Here is a 6,885-nt window from a genome sequence, read left to right on the forward strand (position 1 = left end):
TATGTAACAATCACATTATTTGTCTTTTTTTATTTTTTCTTTTGGTAGTTGAACACACGATTACCTCTTCAAACTTAATGTTAGCCATTGCATTTCTCCGTTTCAAAATGTGGGCCCTACAATGAAGATCAACCTTTAAAAATATCAGGCCACAGTCACACCTTTATGTTGTGGGCTATGCCACCCATTACCTATGAGAGAAGTTGCACATGTCCTATCACAAGGACTTACTATGTAACGATCACATTATTTGTCTTTTTTTAATTTTTTCTTTTGGTAGTTGAACACACGATCACCTCTCCCAACTTAATATTAGCCATTGCATTTCTTCATTTCAAAATGTGGGCCCTACAATGAAGATCAACTTTTAAAAATATCAGCCCACAGTCACACCTTTATGTTGTGGGCTATGCCACCCATTACCTATGAGAGAAGTTGCACATGTCCTATCACAAAGACTGACTATGTAATGATCAAATTATTTGTCTTTTTTTATTTTTTCTTTTGGTAGTTGAACACATGATCACCTCTCCAAACTTAATGTTAGCCATTGCATTTCTCTGTTTCAAAATGTGGGCCCTACAATGAAGATCAACCTTTAAAAATATCAGGCCACAGTCACACGTTTATGTTGTAGGCTATGTCACCCATTACCTATGAGAGAAGTTGCACATGCCCTGTCACAAGGACGTGTGATGTAACGATCACAATATTTGTCTTCTTTTTTTTTTGTCTTCTTCTTTTGGTAGTTGAACGCGCAGTCACCTCTCCAATAAAAAAAGGTAGAAAGATTGAAACTTAGATTAGAAAATTTATAAAGAAAATTAAGTTTAAAATTGTCAAAACCACATAGTTATATAACCCCAAGCACCACTAATGTCACTATTGAGCTATTTCTTTGAAAAGTTCCGTTTGAAATAGAACATTCCCGATTAGAGTTGGGCACGGGACGACTTGACTCACCGACTCGTTCAGACCCGACTCGATTTGAACCGAATGGGTGAGTTGGTTCAAACCAAGTAGGCTTCGCCCAATTCAAAACCGACTTGACTCAACTCGGATTCAGGTATATATATAATAATTTAAAAAAATCCTAATTTTTAAGTATATCTAATACTATATGTTGCACCCAACCCAACTCGATCACAAACCCTCTCTCTCTCTATAACGCCCTGAATTTTTGTCAACTTAGAATTAGACGTCCTTGGGCAATGAGTCGATCATAACACCTTATTGACTTTTCAAAACTCAATCCCAAAGTCTCAAATCCCCTTTCAACCCATTTCCTTTAAAATCTCACATTTCACCACTTTATTCTTCAAATTTTTCTAAGTACTTTCATATTAAACACTAATCCTAAAGTTTAAATGATGAAGAACAATAATGAAACTAAAATTTATTATAAATAGTGAATATATAAATAAAATAAGTTTTTGACCATTAACCTAATGGAATCTCACAAATTAAATAAGTTATTTAGATAGATCATCTTCTCCTACCCCAAATTCATATATGGCACGTCGTATAACTTATTCCGGAGTGGAAGATACACCTATTTTAAGAAAATGAGTGGCAGAACCACCACCAGGTGAGCACGGCGTCATCGCGCCGACCGCGATGCATCGCCGGTGCACCAAAATTCGGTGGATCCTCGCCACAAATTTCTGCACTTTTCGACCGACTTCAAAAAGTCATATCTCCTTCGTTATAATCTGATTTAGGTGATTCAAAAGTCAGATTGAAGTTTAATAAGTTTAGTTTCATATAAAAATAAGTGAAAAATATAATAAAAATTTTAATATAGTTGAATCTAGGTTGATGTGACAACTGTCCAAAAATTATTAGTTCGAACAGCTGCTACTTCTAGAATTTTTAGAATTTTTCTACAATACAAAATCTAATGAAATTTGGTAGAGATAAAGTAGACCTGATAATGAACTAGTAAAAAAATAATTAAAATAATATACTAACTAAAAGTGTCAAAAAGGGGCATAGGATTACCTTAGGACCTTATTTTGTCGTAATTAAGGTGGAATTTAGTTAAGTACTAAACTAAACAATCAATGGATCTAGCTTGAACCACTTTCTATACAAACTATAAGACCTAAAACCATTAAAATCACTAACTCAATATTACTTAAAAACCTGGGAACAATCTCAAAACTCAGTTACTCTCGAGAGCACATTGAAACTTTGTATCGAATCTGGACCGCGCGTCGAAAGTCTGATTACCGCGAAACTATAAGGTTATGACCGCGTTATTAGGCTTGACAACCATCGCGGGAATCGAGTCCAAATAGTATCTAGAAACGTACAACTTGAGCCTGGAGCGAAGTATATGAGAAATGCGAATATCTTTAGAAAATGAACTCAAACTTAAGTGAATTGGGTCGTTCACTTGCAGGCTAAATTTAAGGTTTCAGACCGTTAGATTCTAACCCAACTACACTCTTGGATCAGGAAAATTTTTCTACACCCATTGGTATACTTGTGCCCCTAATCGAGTAACGATGACCGTTGAATTGAAACGAGTCCTCTACGATCGGTCTACTAATCCGATCGGACCAAAACCTTAACCTAGCATAGATCTATTACAGGAAACCTTCTTCAAACCTAATGCGAACAATGGACCTCCAGATGAGCTCCGTTGGCCCGAAATAGACGTCTTTTGGCTATAGCCTAAGTATATCATGGCCCTAGGACCATTGACATCACTTCTGGGCCTATATAATGGCCTAAACCCACCCCTCTTTCGTTCCATACGATTTTCTCAAACCCTGGGTGAGAGAAGAGAGAAAAGAAGTGGAAAGAGTGAGGAGAAGAGAGAAAAGAGGAGAAAAGAGTGAGGAGAAGAGAGAGAGATAGGGAGATCGTTGCTGGGATTCACTCCCACGACTCCATATGCCGAATCGCTACCCCACCATCGCTACACCGTCGATTCTAATTTCGATTTGGGTAAGAAATCCTAACCCTAATCTTGATTAGGAATCCAAATAGAGTAATCGACGTAATAGCTAACCTATTTCGTGATTTAGGTAGTCGTTGTTCTGTATACGGGAGCGTAGGATTCAAACCGAGTTCATAACGAGCATACCAACGAAAGGTGCGGACTATAAACGTTTAGGTTATGGTTTTCAAGGCTTTCAATGTCTGCTAATAGTTTATGTCTGACTTGTTTGCCACCATATGATCTTAGTTACGATCTATTCGATAAATAATACATGTGTGTGAACTATGTGAATATATAACGCATTCCATGTGTTTGTTGAAATGTTTGAATGAAATTGTTATCATGGTTTGTGCTTGCCATGACTATTAACCTATAATATATGATTGTTGTATATATGACAACTCCTTTGTGAAAGGATTTGTTATAATATATGCTATAACTAATTTAGTTCATATGTGTGGTAATGTGTAGTCGAAGTGTTTGATAAAATGTCGAAATGAGAAATTGTCCGATGAATTGTATTTATTAAGGGCATTGAGATAGGATTCTCAATTACCCTATCTAGATGTATAATTTCCTTCATGCAGTCTAAATTTCAACTACGTGATTTATGTTTAAAATATATGTGTATAATAACATGTTCTATGTGTTTGATAAAATGTCTGAATGAGATATTGTTTTATGAATTGTATTTAATAAGGGTGTTGAGATAGAATTCTCAATTACCTTATCTATATGTATAATTTCCTTCATGTAATCTTAATTTCAACTATGTAATTTAGGGATGAATTGAAATGTTCGGTAGCATATTCAATATGTTGACAAAATGCTCAAATGAGTGTTGTACTTATATTGTTTGTTAAATGCCTATATGATTATCACATGTCTCCACATGCTGCATTTGAGTATGATTGGGACTACTATATAGTCTAGGCAATCAGTAACGGTTCCCAATTGAGTGGTCGAACTAGTCTCGCCACATTGGATACGTTCAATGAATCCGAGTCGTACGAGGATTGTCAACAGTGATTAGGCTACGTGGAGTGCTTATGCGCTCCATGTCGATTAATTCAACGTGCGCTCGTACCAATCGAACTTATCAAAAACTCGATTGACCTATTGTGTGTTTACCATGTATGGACACTACTGCTTGAATCTAAGGTACAACTTACCAAGGTAAAGCCCGTTCAACCATGGTACTACGATCCGCTAAGACTCATGAGTTGGGCATGGTGGTATGAGACATCGTGGTAGAGTTGTCGGCCTACGCTGGAGTGACGAGCCTCCCCGTAGTGACCAGTGAGTAACCCAAACTCGTGAGCCGAATACGGTGGTATGAGACACTATATTCGAGCTGTCGGCTTACACCGGCGTAGCCTGACTGCGGTCCTAGCGTGGGTTGGGGTGTACGGTCTGATCTGGACCCCCTTCAAAAATAGTGCTCCAGTTGGTAAGGCGTTGGTGGAGTGACCTCGAGTATAATTAATTGAATTTGCCTATCCACTGATTTCATTAGGGGTGATGCCCTACAACTTACCCATTGTATGTGATTAACTAGGATTGTTAACCCTATATGGATCCCCGTTGGGTTAATGATATAAAGGAGGGTACATTAGCTTTCCGAATCTGTTGTATGAATAAACCTAACTAAGTACTTGTCTAACACTATCATGCACCGCATTGCATGTGCTTTGGTGAAGAAGTGCACAGTGGGAGTTGCCATGCGCAACCGTGAGATGGTGTCGCTGAGGGAGTGCAGGAGAGGGCATGCATCATTTCCACATATCATCCCTACATTAATAAGAGTAGCTAGGATTGTTTGATGTATTGCTTCATCATTACTGCTTGACTGAATTGATAACATGTTAACCTTTGCTTTATAGTTCCACTAAATTAGTTACTCATTTCCATTTGGAATGGTATTTTAAAACACCAACCACACTCTGTTGTAAATGCAGATAATGGCGGAGTCTATGCAGCTGAAATGGACTTCATGGACGATGAGGAGGAATTCTCTTATGTTCAGCTATCAAGCGGATCTTCGTAAACCTTGTTCTGATTTGACGGGATTATAGGGTTACATAGATTAGTTGGACAGTTACACTTTGATATTTTGTAAATTTTGAAATCATACATGTACGTATTCAACCCTGTTACATTATCATACTTTGGAGGCAGATAACTGCTTACTTATCTCAATACATATATTTCAGTATTCTGCTTGCTAAATTACATTATCTCTAGAGTATGATATGTTGTTTTAGTGTAATCTCACTCATGTTTAATGCACTAATATGGACAACATTTAAACATCATTATCTATGTTGCATAAGTGATGCGTTGGAACTCGGGAGTTGAGCTTTGCTCAACCCTCGATTTTCAGGGCGTTACACTCTCCTTCCCTCATCCTCCTCCTCTTCCAAGCCCAGCAACTACCCACCATCATCACCACGCTCTTCCTCGTCTCTCTCTCTCTCTCTCTCCTCTCCACTCCCTCCTTCCCTACTTTTCCAAGCCCAGCAGCCACCCACCACCATCACTATCATCCTCTCTTTCTCTCCTCTCCACTCCCTCCCTCCCTCCTCTTTCAAGCCCAAAAGCCACCCACCACCACCATCACCACCCTCCTCTCTCTCTCTCTCTCCTCTCCACTCCCTTCCTCCCTCATATCTCGATCCGAATCATCGCCAACTTGAACCAAGTCGGTGCTTTTGACGGATCGGACTCGATTCGAATTAGTTCAGGTCAAATCTAGATTCAGATCGATTTAGGCATGCTAGACTTGATACCAAGTCGAGTCGAGTTCAAGTCATGCCTATTTCAAAACCAGATGGAGCCGATTCAACCCTAACTCGGTCAAACTCGTCTCTATGCCCAACTCTATTCCCAATACAGCTACTAGTAACGTAATGTCATGTAATCTCTCTATGAATTCGATCTGATTTTTAGGTTACGTGTTCTTAGTGGTCAATGGGATCACTCCATCATGTATGCAGCACACGTGTCGTGATCATGACCATTCAAATCTTGGGCCTCATCTTGGATGTGGAATTAGCTGAAATTCATATGGATCGAATGATCTCAACCATCTGATTTCGCATGCCTCAGTTTATACAATAGATTTTCTTTTCTAACCATTCATTTGATAGACAATAATTGGATGGCTAGGATCACAACGTATGCTCCACCCACAAAAGGCCTACCGTTCGAACGGCGTAGATTGGTGTGTTTTCTTATTTCATGTGTACAGAGGATGAGAGACCACACCGAAAAAGGCACTGTTCAAATGATCTGGACCGTTCATCTGATTAGCATGGATGCACCACGATCTGGAAACCACATAGTAAGACAAACCCAGGAATCATGTTGCAGGTATTTTAAAACCGTTCACTTTGCAAATGATGGACCCGCTTGAAACTTACGTTCAAGGATTAGTGAGATGGAGTATAATACTTGTGTGCCATCGCCACTAGTTTTAGATGGTGGGAATGCACAGATGCATGAATGTCAATCCTCACCGTCAGATTGCCATGTCATTGTTTTTGGAACATCTCCCTTGTCTAACCATCCGATTGGCTACCATCAAACCAACGGCTAGAAATAAATTGGTCAACGCTTCAAATTAGGTGGGAAAACTTAGATGAATATATAATCGGATCTGTATAATTTTAATATTTATCTCTTGATTGGGTCCATCGAAAACTTGATCATCAGCTTCAAGTAGGTTCATTCGGTTAGAACGTGTGGCCACTGGTGTGGACCACGTGATAGACGGCGCGGATTATGGAGACGGGGGAGATCTGGACCATTCATTATGTGGGGCCAAAGGCGCCCAAAAGATCAGGCCATTACACGTCTTTTTGGTCCACTTGTGTGTGAAGTAACACAACGGTTAGAAACAAAAGACAGCTGCTCTATATCTAAACATTTTAGAG

Source organism: Magnolia sinica, chromosome 17, assembly GCF_029962835.1.
Source record: "Magnolia sinica isolate HGM2019 chromosome 17, MsV1, whole genome shotgun sequence".
NCBI classification, from domain to species: Eukaryota; Viridiplantae; Streptophyta; class Magnoliopsida; order Magnoliales; family Magnoliaceae; genus Magnolia; species Magnolia sinica.